The sequence below is a fragment of the Melospiza melodia genome, chromosome 1 (genome assembly GCF_035770615.1).
Source record: "Melospiza melodia melodia isolate bMelMel2 chromosome 1, bMelMel2.pri, whole genome shotgun sequence".
In the NCBI taxonomy this organism is placed as follows: domain Eukaryota; kingdom Metazoa; phylum Chordata; class Aves; order Passeriformes; family Passerellidae; genus Melospiza; species Melospiza melodia.
Genome location: NC_086194.1, coordinates 109,259,906 through 109,274,348, shown reverse-complemented (window position 1 = coordinate 109,274,348; position 14,443 = coordinate 109,259,906). Strand labels below are relative to the sequence as shown.

The 14,443-nt window shown below is 38.7% G+C and overlaps 1 protein-coding gene and 1 long non-coding RNA gene across 21 annotated transcripts in view; one reads left to right on the top strand and one right to left on the bottom strand.

Moving 5' to 3' along the window:
- LOC134422185 (uncharacterized) overlaps positions 1-10,950 on the top strand; it is a 33,726-nt gene extending 22,776 nt beyond the window's left edge. Inside the window, exons 3-5 of one of the 2 annotated variants that reach the window (XR_010028740.1) lie at positions 5,460-5,578; positions 6,750-6,820; positions 10,835-10,950. This is a non-coding gene — a long non-coding RNA (uncharacterized LOC134422185). Of the gene's footprint in view, positions 1-5,459; positions 5,579-6,749; positions 6,821-8,448; positions 8,773-10,834 lie in introns of those variants that run through there. The other variant, XR_010028739.1, reaches the window with a different exon arrangement.
- Positions 1-14,443, bottom strand: part of LOC134422090 (poly(rC)-binding protein 3-like) — a 495,993-nt gene that overhangs the window by 164,102 nt on the left and 317,448 nt on the right. For 18 of the 19 annotated variants that reach the window (XM_063163988.1, XM_063163997.1, XM_063163900.1 and 15 more), the window contains one exon: positions 7,029-7,114. The exons of the other annotated variant lie outside the window; for it this stretch is intronic. The gene's annotated coding sequence lies outside the window, so the exon portion shown is untranslated. The remainder of the gene's footprint in view (positions 1-7,028; positions 7,115-14,443) is intronic. 19 annotated transcript variants of the gene reach the window in all.

Sequence of the window (14,443 nt, the reverse complement as noted above, 5' to 3'; positions counted from 1 at the left end):
CTACTGAATACCATAAGACAAAACTAAAATGAAGTGTAATTACTGTGATTAGAAATGTCAGAATTCAGTTGGAATGAGCAGCCCTTTGACTGCTTCAAAGGGCTACTACTTCACTGCTTAGTTGCAAGATGTGTTACTTCATCAATGCCTTGTCAAAGTCAGGATTACATGAAGAAAAATGCGTATACAAATACAAATGTTAAATGCCTAGGCTAAGAAATTTAATATAAAGTAAAGATTATGTATCTAGGGAACTATTTATCAAAGAGACTGAATTAATTTACATTAATGGCACAGTGCAGTGGAAGGGTTAGCAGGATGCTGAGTGCTGCAGGGTCAGAGCCAGCAGGGCTGGTGGGGCTGCCCACAGCTCTCCTCCCACAATTTCTGCAGCACCCAGGGGTGGCACACTTGACCTCCAGGAGGGGAGGGCAATACTCAGCTGCTCCCAGTGCACCTTCCCATTGACACATCTCAGCCTCAGAGAAACAGAACCCTATTCACAGCATGCAGGAGTGACAGGAAAGGGAGGAGTCTCTCTTGTAGGACAACAGTGACCTTTTAGCTAGGATTGAATACACTGAATAAGACCCTTCTGGAAGTAGGAGGATGAAGAAAAGGAAAGTTTCTATTATAAAACAAATAGCATTGAAATGAAAATCTTCTCAATTTTTTTAAAACCAGTTGAACTCCATACGGCAGCATAAAATAATTCATACTATTACACTCACATATTTTCTTTTTCCTTTCTATTCAATATATAAATCTTCGTGAATTGTAAGAACATTAGGAAAAAAAAAAGAGAGAGAGAGAAAGAAAAAAAATTACAAAGACAATTTTCTTAGGATAATTATATGGCTTAGTTCCTTCCTAATGAACTGTACTTCTGGCTTTTTGCTCATTTCTACCCTGACAAGACCGGCAAATAATGTGTCTGTATCAGCCTAATAAATGTTGTCTTTTAACTGGTTATTGCTACTATAATATAAAAATACTGTGCATGTTGAGCTACACAGGACTGCATTTAGCCAAACTGCTCTTAAGCTGGACTGAACCTGCCCTGTCCTATCAGAATGGAGAAATCATATATCAAAAATGGCCCTCCTGCTTAAAAGGACACCAAACACCCCCTCTCTGCCCCAGATTCTTTGGTCTGTCAGGAACTTGCAGCCCTTTGGCAGAGCCCCAGGAGGAGCTGCTGTGGGCAGGGTGTCACAGACACACTCCGTAGCCCCAGTGATCCCAGCTGCAGCGACATCGATTTCCTCTATTTTTAATGTCGCGAGTGCTGCAGCGCCGTTCTTCAGCCAAAGGGCTGGCACAGGCACGCTGGCCCTGCAGAGCCCTTCAGCCCAGAATCCTGTGCTCACTGGAAGGGCTGCTGCTGGGCCATCCAGGATTTGTGCGGAAGGAAGTGGCAGAAGAAAATGGCGGAAGGAAGGAAGTGGTGAAAGGGGAGGTGGTGGAAGGAAGGAGGTCTGGGAGAGCCCAGACGGGGGAGGCTCAGCTGCCTCTGCCCACTGGAGAGCAAGAACAGAGGAACAGAGGAACAGAGCAGCAGCAGCAGCAGGAGCAGAGCAGCATCCTCCTCCAGGGCCCTGTAAGCGGCTGAGGCCACTCTTCACTTACAGCAAGGAGGACTGAAGTTCACAGTGATCCTGCCTATGTTTAGGCACTTATCCAAAGCTCCCAGTTCTGGAGAACAGTTGCTTTTGGCCAACCACATGAAGAAACTAGACATGTTGGAAGGCTCACTCAGCCCTTGAAAGGACCAGAATCCCTCAAGGTCTTGCCCCCCTCCTCTGTGTTGGCTGGAAGAGTGTGAGATGGTGGCATGACTTAGGACCATCAATCAGATGCCAGAAGTTAGACAGACCTGTGTTCAAGGGATTTTTGAGGACTGAGAATCCATGAGGATGAGAGCAGAGACTATGGCACCAATATCCCAGCAGGGCCTGCCCACTGAACTCCTCCTGTTGCCACGTGCACCCTGCAGAGTGCCCCCTCAAAGGCGGGATTACGCAAGGGTCGCCTCAAAGGGTCCCCTTGAGGGATCAGCATCAGGCCCGGGGCCACAAACACGTTTCTGGGGAGGAAGGGAGGGCTGTGAAAAGCTTCCACTGCTGCAGGGAGGGAAGGTACTGCTTGTGGGTTCAGCATGAGGTGGCAAAGGCAGGAAAAACCTGCTCCAGAACAAAATCTTGAGGGCACAGAATACAATTTGAAATCTGAACTTTTGCTTTTTTTTGTGTCTGGTGCCACAGGCATTTCTTGACTGATTAGAGGCTCCCTAAAACTGATTTCCTCATTCAGACAGCCCCTCTGCTGCCCACCCCACCCCCAGCCAGGTGACTGTGACCCTTCATATTCACTCTTGCATTCAACTGCAAAAGTCTGAATTAGCAAAGACAAGTGTCATAGGTGCTCAACATCTCCTGTTGAGCCAAGATCTTTATTTGTTATAGCTGTCAGCCCAGTCAATGCCTGCTCTATCTCACTGTGGGCAGGCATATTCCATCCTGCTGGTGTCAAAAGCACATCTATTTATTCAGTGTTGCTCTGTGCTGGGCAATTGCCACACTGTGGGGAAAGAGAATTGTGATCAGCACCATTTGTCTACATAATTGTGCTTGTTTCTGGACAATTGTTGGGTCAGAGGCTAATGTTTTTTATTTATAGTCTTTCTACACTCATCTGAATTTTCCTGTGCCTTTTTCTGCAGCAAAGAATTCGGTACCATTTGGCTTCTACTGCAGAAATTCTGCTAGCAATCTGAGAAAAAGTATCTGAAAGTAAATACATTACACTCATTGGAACAGAATTTTACATTAGGGAGCTGTGGTAGTGCCTAAGACTCAAGGTGCATTTCTAGGAAGAAATCAAAGATCAAATACACATTTAGCTTCTTTTTTCTTCATATTGTATAACTACCAAAGAGAACTCAAATATATTTGCCTGGATGCTATCTTTAAAAGCTGAAACAAAAAATATATGTTCCCTTTACATCTCAGTGTCCATTTCATCTAGTTCTGAAATTCCCTAAATAAGAAATAATATTAGTTTTATTTATGGCAATAATTCTGTTTATTTTCACTAAGATATTTCATTTAGTATTTTGCCTTTTTGTTATGCTTGTTAAATAAACAAATCAACATCTAAGTTTAACACAGTTGTTGCCTTAGGCAAGCCACTATTTCACTTCTTTTACAGCTCAAGGGTTTCCAAATAGCCATACAAAATAGAGCTGCTTGCTTCATTTTCTATTGTACTGTAGGCAGCCTGCAAAGGAAGTCATGCATAATTTTTTAATACAAGAATGGATTTTGCTGAAACTGCTGTTTGCATTTTTTTTTAAATAGGTGCAATTTTTCAATTTAAATATATATTTTTATTTTAAATTATCCTTTCATTTCAAACTAGATAATTTAAAATTAAAAACGAATTTTTACCAATGTGGTTCCAAACTTGGATTTACATTAAATAACATGCAATACTCAAGTATTATGTGTCTGTTGGTAAATATTTGCTGACCATCAAACCACTGAACTGGGAGAGTTTAAGAGACTAGAGAAAACAGCCTCTGACAGAAGTGCTTAGTCCAAGTTTGATATCTGTAGATTTGTCTGCATGTTCAAAGGAGGTATTTTCTTCACTTTATTCAGGTTAGCTTTATGCAATATCTAGTTCATGCACAGTTATCTCTTGAGAGCTGATAAAGGCAGAAAATCTTACTTTCTACTGAAGGGAAAAGCTCCATGGCAGAGACTGAAATTTGCTAATTCTAAAAACTTTCAGGGCACAGAAAAAATCACACTGATCTGTTTACTCAGTACAAAGAATGGCTAATTTGACCAATAAATCACCTTAATATATGTAATAAATAAATAAACATAAAAATATGAAATGTCATTCATTGGTTTCTAAGAAAACAAAAAGCAAATATCAAGAATCTGAATAAATATATCAGGAACTTCTATGTAATTCCCTAAATGCGACAATATAGGTTCCAGTTTTACTAATATAAGTACCTAATGTAAACAAGTATCTGTCAAACTGATCTGCCCTATGGTATACTCACAGCAGTGGAACAGGAGTGATTATAGTGATCAAAGGTTTTTCTCCCCATCAGTATTTTGACTACAGGAATTATACTGCCAGTCAACAATACAGTAACCAGGGAGAAGATGATGTAAAAGGAGGCTACGCACTTTTTTTTTTTTTTGTGGTAATACTGTTCTTCCCAGTTTAGATTATCAAACTAGCGAGGTCAACCACCATTTTATTTACTTCTACACTTTGGCAGAAAGCCAGAATACTTTAATAACACCAACTGAGGGGAACAAACCCTTTTCCAGAAAACTAATTACAAAGTAAATGCACAGAAGAAAGATGGAGTGATAATTTCTTCTGACCCTCTATGTTTTTTACAGCACCCTTTCTTAAAGCAGAAGCACCAAAACACAGCCTTCTGGTATCAGTCTCACCAAAGTCAGACTTACAACCAAAACAACAACCCGTGCTCTATGTTATCAATTTTTACAGTGAACTTGCCTATCTGCTGTGATTGCTGATATATTTCCCTCAAAGATTAGGACCCCTTAGAACACAATTCCTCTTTCTCTCGATGAAGAGAGAAACTCTTCAGCCCTAAATTCAGTATGTTGCTATGCATGGATGGGCTGAGGTTACCAAGCAACCCAGGTGCTTGATGGAGCAAGTGGTCTGGACTGTTGGTATCATTTGCAAATTTCATTGACAAGGAAATTCTGTCAGCTTCCAGGTTGTCCACAAAATACCGAAGACATCTAATTGTGAACCTTGCTGAAATCTTCAGCAAGAACTCTCCCTCAATTATGACTCCTCTTGCCCAGTATTTTCTATGTTACTGTCATTTAGCAAGTGCTCCATTCGTATTGTGTAGGGATAATGTTTTATGAGAACACTGAATAGTTTGAAGTAAACTCTAATAAATACTTTGCTGGTCATACTGTAGAACCAAGGAAGCTGATAGAAACTGTGATCAGAGGTGAGGGATTTGTGTTCCAATATTATTTAGTAGAAGAGGGGATTTACCCTGTGACTATTACAATGTCATACTACAAAATAAAAGGAGATACCACCACCACTGCTTCACCCATAGGCCTGTCCTTCTCCTTTGCTTTTGTAGCATTTGCCTCAAAACACAATGCTGTTAATGAAAACAAGGGAATTTGTCTAAGCAGAAATGGAGCCTCTTCCTTAGAACTTGCCCCCTCTGTTTCATCTCAAAATTAAACCCTCCATTTTCTCCATTCAGACTGACTCACAGTTTATTATTTATTTCCTGGGTTGATGAACCGATAAATCAGTTTCGTGCACAGTCCTGACATGCTTAATGCCACAGAGATTCAGTAATTCAATTATTAAGCTTGGATTCATTGTGCCAAACAGCCTCATTTTCCTTACGGTCTGCTTTTCAGGGTAAACAGGACAGAGCTTCAAAACTGCATCTCACTGACAAACCCAAGAAGAATGGAAGCTGCTGGCTCTAGCCTGTCTGTCCTCTTAGCAAAATACAGCTGAGTGGTCACTAAAGTAGGTATGGAAGCTTGTATTGTTGTCCACATCTCTGGTGTGTTCTGTCCCAAATAGGAAAGTGAAACACACAGAGGTGCAGACAGGTGGATGGATCACTTAGTGACAAGTGACATATTCAGTACTTCTGTTTCCTGGGAAGAGAGAAATAGAAGCCATGTCCCTGGGATCCTTTAAGACCCCAAATTAGACTCAAAACTTGGGCTGTGTGCTTATAGCTAAAATGCCGGAAAAGCAACCAAACAAGCAATAAGAAAGAAGGAAGCTGTTTTATAAATATAAATCCAAAGATTTTTATTCCCATGGGCAGTTATTAAATTGTGCATATTCTTTATATCACTTTTTTCTTCATTTATAAGAAGTACTACATCAGAAGACTTTTGTTTTGGAGACTGCTGGTAGCTAAACATGCTTAATTATGATATACAAGGTCATGAAATATTTGATGCTGTATGAACTAAATTCAATGTATTCACTTCTTTATCTCAGAAATATGCAGTGGCAACAAAGAAAGAAAGTCCTAAAATTTCAATACCAATCATCCACAGAGTAATAAAACATGATTGTCAAAACTCAACCAACCTGTAACCAAGAACTGCATTTCAAAAAATCTACTGGATACACAGAAGTGAAATAAGTGAAATATATTCCAAGATGTAGCAAATAACATAGTATTTACAGTAATTTTATGAAAATAGAAAGAAAGATGAAATTTAGTAGTGCTGTAAGAATTGCCATTGATATTTTTGGAGCAGCAGCCTCTGGATATATAAGATATCTCACTTAAGAAGTTAGGATAAGTGAACTTCATTGTTTAGAATAACTTTCTGTTTTAAAATTCAGTCTCATGAAAGTTAAACTTTATGCACAGGAAAACTAAAATTTTAATACGTTCTGAAGCTCTCCCTCAACTAGAGCTGAACAGAAAGGAACTTTCTTTTCTATTCCTCTTAGTAAGGACCCTCTTCCTCCTCATTCCAATGTAAACCTTTTTCCTCTCCACCTTTCTTAATCCTTTCTAGTTCTTCTAACACTCTTTCCTCTAAATGAAGGGTGTATCCTCAGACACTATTATTTCCAGAAGTTTCCAAATTCTTCTAGCTTCCTTTCCCTAAGTCCAGCAAAAACATACAAATATTTAATGATTTAATTTTTCCATTCTAAAAATATTTTAGAGAAAAGGGTTTCCCAAAACATCCAGAGATGTCACCAGAGGTGCATTGGCCCTTCAAGTTGGGATAAATAGGTGAGTCAGTGCTTTATCTCATCTCTATCTGTAATATTGATAGGTTTCATTCTAGCTGGGAAATTTAAGAGCAGTTCCATACTATTCAATTTGCACTCATGTTTACTTGGCTCAGAAAATTAATGTGATAGTCCATATAATAAATACAAGAATAAAATACAAGTCAGGAATATTAGAGAGGAAAAAAAATCTGGAATGGAGAACTTACTTATCAGAAAAGCAGCGATATTTAAAAACCTGCTGTCGGTGGTCAGCTTTTGCAGTCCCAAGGTATCTAAAAGTGTTGAGTATGGTCTGGAAAGGAAAATGATCAAGGATTTAGTAATTTTGTCACCCATCAAATACTAAACCAAAACTTGTCCAACATAGATTGCTTTCCCATTTTATGAGGTTATTAATTCATAAAATATGTTTTTATTTCCCTGCTGGATTTGTAGAGATTTCATGGGCTTCCAGATGTTTAACTGCTCAGATCAAACTTCCTGGAGTGCCTAGGGAGTCAGAACAATGAGAAGAACAATTATATAATTTATTATCTTGCATACCTACATTTACAAACTCTTACAGTTGAGAGAGAGCAGTGAAAATGAAAGAAGTCTGAACCTTTTATTGTTTAAAAAAACAATATGCTGGAGTAAATGACTTACCAAAACAAGCCCAGAAAATCAAGTCCCTAAATGTCTTTCAAAAAAAACAACTACAAGTTCATTTGCTATCTTTTGGACTAGCTAATGTATTTGGCCTCCTAATTTGTGGTCTAGTAGCTGAGACTATCCCTTTGTACTGAAACACTACTCTACATTAAAGTCTAGCTTTGTAATTTCCAATTGTCTTTAACAGACAGGGGAGTTGATTGTATCAAGAAGCTCTCGTATCTCAAAATCAAAATGAAACTGAAAGACTGGGATGAGTGCTTCCATCTATGCAGGCTGTGGTGGAAGGAGTTATGGGAGTTGGGAATTAGGGAGTGGAGTTGACCCTATGAAAAAGAATGTTAGAGGGAAAGTGGATTTAGTGTTGTCTTTGTTTCTCACTTTCCTATGCTATTTTTAATTGGCAAAAAATTAAATTGGTTTTCCCAAAGTCATCTCTGGGGATTTTTTTTGCCTATTATTATTATATTTGCAGGGAATGCCCCGATGAAGGCAGGAATGATGCATCTGACTCCATGTTCTCAGGAGGCTAATTTATTACTTTATTATACTTTATTATAATAAAGAATACTATACTAAACTAAAGAATACAGAAAGGATACTTACTGAATGCTAAAAAGATAATAATGAAAGCTCGTGACTCTTCCAGAGTCCCAACACAGCTTGGCCCCAATTGGCCAATGAGTCAAAATAACTCACACCAGAATCCAATCATGCAATCACCTTTGGGTAAACAAGCTCCAAACACATTCCACATGAGCAAAACAGAGGAGAGGCAAATGAGATATGAATTGTTTTCCTTTTCTCTGAGGCTTCTCAGCTTCCCGAGAGAAAAATCTTGGGTGAAAGAACTTTTTCAGAGAATTTGAATGCCACATATTATGACAATCAGGTTTTTTTTTCCCTATTATGGTAATCAAGAATTATCTTCTTGTCTATATTCCAATCTGTAGGATTTTCTATTGTATTTTTCAGGAGGAAGTGAGAGACTAGATGGATGGGTGCCTGGCTGCTGGCCAAAGTCAGTCCACCACAGCTATGAAATAATGTTTCCACTGTCAATCTTTCTAAGATCTCCAGGACTTAGACTGGAATGGAGATATAAAATCCATACTAATAAAACTCTGCCTATAACACATAGGAATAAACAGAATTAGTAAGGAGCAGAAATGTTGCTCAGAGAAAATTTCAGTAACAGGAAAACTTCATAGATCTCTACCTTCTCTACTGTAGTACAGTCACAAATTTGAAAATCAAAGCTTATAGTTACAAGGACAAAGTCAAATGACTACTACTCCATGAAAGGAGACAGTTGAAAACCTCATTTTAAAAAGATGTCTACTTGTGATATGATACTGAGGTGTCTTTGGCCCATTAAGGAATTTTTGACAACAATAATTGAAATATAACATAGCAATTTTTTTAAAGTCAGAGATGAGACTGATCAACTTGCAGCAATATATTTATTCTGTCAGCACTCTTTTAGAAACAACTATTTAAAGTTCTTTCACAGCTAGGTTTTTACAGTCCTAAAGTGATTTATTTAATTTCAGATTTCATTAGGCTCCAGAACTCCATTTTAGCAATCATTATGATACTGATAGCACATTTCAGCTATGAAAAAGATTGAAATGCTATGCATCTCTACCTGATATTGAAGGGTGTGGGATAAAATCTCCATCGAGTCAATACTGCAGAGGATTATGCATTTGTTTGGATTCCCTTGCTTTTGCTCAGGATATGCCTTACAGCGGCAAAATCAGCAAAACCCTCTCTAAAAGTCATGGAGTGAACGCTTTCCTGAATGAGTTTTTTGTTAGAATTAATGTTCTGTTAAAATAATCAACAGCCCACTGAAATTGTGAGATCCATGGCAAACATTTACACTGCCTCACATACATGAGAGAAACCTCTGGTATAACAAAACCTAGAAGAATAAAAGTTGCCAGCAGAACTGAGCAAGTACAAAATTCTATCAACAATCTCCCATTTACAGCCCAACACTTCTTGTAATTTAGTTGTGTTTTCAAGGCTAAATGACTAAGCTGTTCTACCTGTACCCTGGGAAATCTATAAACACACAGTGAAATTAACTACTAGTTGGGAAAGAGAGCTTGGAGACAGCCTTATGAAAATGTCACCTAAATCCTCATCAACTGTCAAAAAAAATAAAGCAGTATATTAGGAAATACTAGGAATAGATCAGAAAACAGAAGAAGAAGAAATACGATAATGCTGCCAAAGAAATCCATTGCCCACCTAGTATGTTGAATATTGAATACAGTTCCAGTCATCTCATCTCAAAAATGACAGGATAGCAATAGGAGGATAAAGAAAATGGTGACAGGATGATCAAAGGTATTTAATGGTTTCTGTACTAGGAAAGAAAAAAGAAAGGCTTTAGGATTTTCATATGGAAGAGGGACAAATGAGGAAAAGGATTGTGACAGAGCCCCAGGACAATAATGAAGAGAACTGAGAAAGTGAATAAAGAATGGTTTTCACTTTATTTCATAGCAAAGGAAGCAGTCACAATAAAATTAGTAGTTAGTAAGTTTAAAACATGAAATCCAAGAGAGGATGCTTTCCACAAGGATCATAATTAAAGGGTGGGAACTCATTGTCACAGGATGTGGTGGGAAGCTCCAAACATGTGTGGGCTTCAAAAAGCAAGTCACTGTAATGGTGAAAGAAACATTGACCAGTACTAGTCCGTGTTTTACCCAAAGCTGCATGCTATAAACTTTCAGGTTAAGAAGCTTTACAGAGTGCTGTAGGGTGTTACCAAGGGAGGTTGTCCTTTGGTCTGGTTTAAATACAGCTGTTGCAATTCTTGTCATTAATTTTGCTTTTTTTCTGAGTTCTTAGTCATCTCTTGCAACAGGCAAATGTTAGAGAGCATTAGTGCAAATATGTGATTTTATATTTCTATAAACATATCTAGACAGGGGCTTATGGACCATTTTAAGTTCAAATAGTGCAGCCTACTCAGGCAGGCAGGCTTTAGGCTAGGATTTTCTGAGGATCCTCAGGTCTGGCATCCAAGCATCCAACTGCTACTGAAGACTAAAGGGATTGGTAAAGAAAACTCTCATTTTATGAAAAAAAGAGATGATACTGAATTTTCTTCCCTCAAAAAAGAAGAAAATGGTAATACCATTCCGGTGTAGTTAGTGGTCTTCATCTTAACTGTTTCATGTGTCTCATAATGGGAGGCACAGAGATTTTCCCAGACACACAGATAGATATAGGATATATGGAGTTGTCACTTTATGTTTATTGTGGTGATAAAATACTATTATTTTAGTGACTAAGCAAGGTTCCTTGAACTCTGTGTCCATCTTCTGTTCATCTGATGAAGATCTATTAAAGACTTCTCTCTGGGACGCTTGTGCTACAAGTGAACGGCTTGTGACTTCCACCATGGGATGGCTGATGCTTCTGATCAGATAAAAGGCCATGGAAACACTTTTAGAGGACTTTGGTGGAAATGAGTTCTGACTGATTTTGGCAGACTAGATCTCTAGTTGTGTAGTTGGCGTACCCTAAGTTGTAGGGTATGTCTGGCCCTACAACTCTTGGTTGCCCAGATCACTAACCTTGGTTGCTATCACTGTTCCCTTCTGCTACTTACCCATGTTATTTCATTGAAAACCAGGATGTGGGAGGAGGGATGGGGCATAGCTTGGTGTGACCCCAGTCACTGGGGAGTGAACCAGAAAACCTGAGGAGAATTTTCTTCCAGTACTTTCATAGTGGTTACTCAATGTCTGTTCAGGACAGAAAATGTTTGCATGGCTTCTTGGAGTGTTAAATATCCTGAAAGCTGAATATGTCATGCTAGGCTAAGCTGACTTGGTATTTTGGCTGTTTTAGGTGGGACACTGGTTTAGGACACAGACCCATCTGACCTCATGTAGATATTTTTAGTAACTAATTTATGCAAAATTCCAAAACACAAAAAGGTTATCAGATCTGTACAGAGGATTATTACAATTATCATTGTATTAATTTTTTATTTCCTAAAATATAGATGGTCTTGTAAAGAACTCTGAAAACAAAACCTTTTGTTTATTTTAATTATCCTAGACTGTGAAGTTATACAAATGTACCAGTGAAACTCAGAATTTTCTGCCCTCAAAAATTTTCTTGCACACCAGCTAGAACAGTTCCTAAGAGCCTTGCCCAAAAAAAGAGAAACCAGACTCAAGAGATATTGCAGAAAGAGCTACTTCTAACTACCTGCATTGGAACAGTGACTGCTCTTAAAATTTATATTCTATACTGAGAAATAGTAGCTGTTCAAAACTGATGGGAAACAAATGAGGTTTACATACAAATCAGTGTGCCTGCATAAGTTCTTTCAAAATTTACCTCAATTAACACGAAATTGTTATTCTGCTCAAGCAAAAAGACTTTCCTATGCAGGCATGTACTTACTCCAACACCTGTCCACTCTAAAAGGTCACAGCTCAGGTTGATTGGTGTTTCAGCTAGCAGGGTTGTGTTGGTCTAGTGCAAGGGACTCAAGTCCCCGAGCTGAGTTTATTTTCTCTGTGACAGTAATTGGTAAATGATCTAATTCATTCTGAGTCATGAGATTTTTGAGTTCCTCTTTTGAGGAGAGGGATTGAGAGAGCAGCTAGATGGTGCCTAGCCACTGGCCAAGATCAACCCAATGGAGCAGGCAACATATTTAAGCAACTTTGTTTTCAGTGAAAATGTCCAGACTGGGTTTGTTGCACCTCCGTTATACTCACCAATTCCATACCTTCAGTTAACTTAAACTGAACTGCTCTGAGAACCCTTATATAGACAAAGAATGATTCTGTTCTCTAGGAGCACAAGGATGCAGCCCTACTCTCCTACTACATCCTACAGACAGTCTGAAAATGCATGATCCAGCCCTATTTTCCACTTGGACATTGTTAATGGGCAGATTTCTGCAGACACATTTGTTAATTATGCATTGAATTGCTTGGACAAGGCACTTTTAGCATGAGGGTGGTTTGTCAGCTGTTTTCTATTGGCCATGCATTGTTAACAATTGTTTCTACTTTTGCCTTATTGCCTTATGTTGGAGGAAGAATGATACTGCTCATGAATGGCCACCTCAGACTAAGCAGAATGTTTCTTCTTGTTGAACAGATGAAAACAACTTTCTGCAAGGTATAGGCAAGTTAAAAATAACTGAATAACAAACAGAAAAAAATTACCATGCTAGTTTGCACCTGTATTTGTTGTTTGTTTAATTTTTTGTGAGTACAAAACATTCAGCATGGCAAAGTACTTCCTCACACAGGTGAGCATTTCTCAAATAGCTGTTTGGATCTAACAAACATTTTTGTCACATGTTAAACCAGAAGTTAATCAGACTTTAAGAAAACAAGTTTATTGGACCATCATATAATCTGTAATGGAAAGGTTGCCATATTCCTCAAGGAATTTTGATTAAAAGCTATGGAGCTATGCAATCAATTAAAATAATTATATTTGCTCTAAGTTTGGACAATCATCTGGAATGATTTAATTTTCTTTAAGCTTGGTCAACCAAAGTGCATATATACTACCTGAAAAGATCACATCTGGTAGGGTCAATGCTTTTTCTTTGGCCTTCCAATACCGCACACACAACATTTTTTAGATCCCAAAGGCCTTTGACATTGCATTACAATGGATCTGCCACCTCTAATATGCTGAGCAAAATAAGGCATACTCCCCAAGAGAGGGGAAGCAGACAATCTGCCCTGAGGCTTCCCTATTGTTATTTCATTTAGAGAGACAGGCAATATCACAGTATCTATGACAAGAGTGCAAAAGATTTCAAGTCCTCCCAGCTGTCCCCTCCCTAATTCGATACTGATTGCTCTGTTGGTCCCCACTGTCCATAATGCTCTGAGATTTCTTGTGGCTGCTGTGCTAGAGAAATCTCCCACCTACTTCTGATGTGCTCTTCTTCTAGAGGCAGCAGACACTGTGCTACCTTATCCAGCAGCAAGCTGTTTTTTTATTGAAGATTTCCATGGTGTGTCAAGAAGCGATACTTAAATGAATAACGTTTCCTAATTGCCTCAGCTTAGTTTCATAAGGACACATGCAACACAAAGATGTGTGTGAGTAAGCATTGTCTTGGGAGGGATGGACAAAAAAGAGTGTGGTGGTCAGTACGGTATCCTTGTTTGACAAGCTTAGACTGACACTTAGGGAAAACTGTGCGGATAGCAAAGAACAAAGGTTGTTTCCCTGCCACACTCTCTAGGAGATAGCCTCTTCTCTATGCAGTAGACACTGATCAGTAATGGTTAAGAACAGGAAATCTCTGAGAGACTGTCTAGTTCATGCACCATCTCAATTTGGCATGCTTATTGAGCCTTACTTCTCAGTGGGAATATTAAAGACTTCCAGAGTGATCATTCTTCTCCACAGTAGGTATCAAATTCCTTTACTATTTGAGATGCAGTATTGTGCAAGCACAAAGAGGCTGTCCCACTGCCTCAGGTCTTGCAATGAAAGGGGTAGAACTGGAAGTAAAATTTATGTCAGCTGACCTAGGTGCTGTGCAAGCAGCATCACTGCAGACTGACGGCACATCCAACAGGTGAGGGCAGAGAAATGACAGAACTTGCCACATGTCACATAGGTGAGGCTTACTCAACCTTCATTATCTGATAAATTGCTCTGCCTCTGGAATAAGCTAAGGCTAATGAAATGGTGATGCTATCAGAAGGCAACAGAAAATAAAAGTCCCACTGTGAACTGCTGAAAGTTACTGCTAGCATCACAAAAGTAACACTCTCCATTAAAGTACCACTCTCCAGCAAAGCAAAACAGGACAATCATAACAACTTGCAATTTGCACAGAGAACACACTGTGCAGGAGATATAGGAAGAAAAAACTGTTAACATAGTATCAATCTAATCAGCTGTTTTTATTGCAGGACTAGAATAAATGAATACCTTGTTAAAAGAA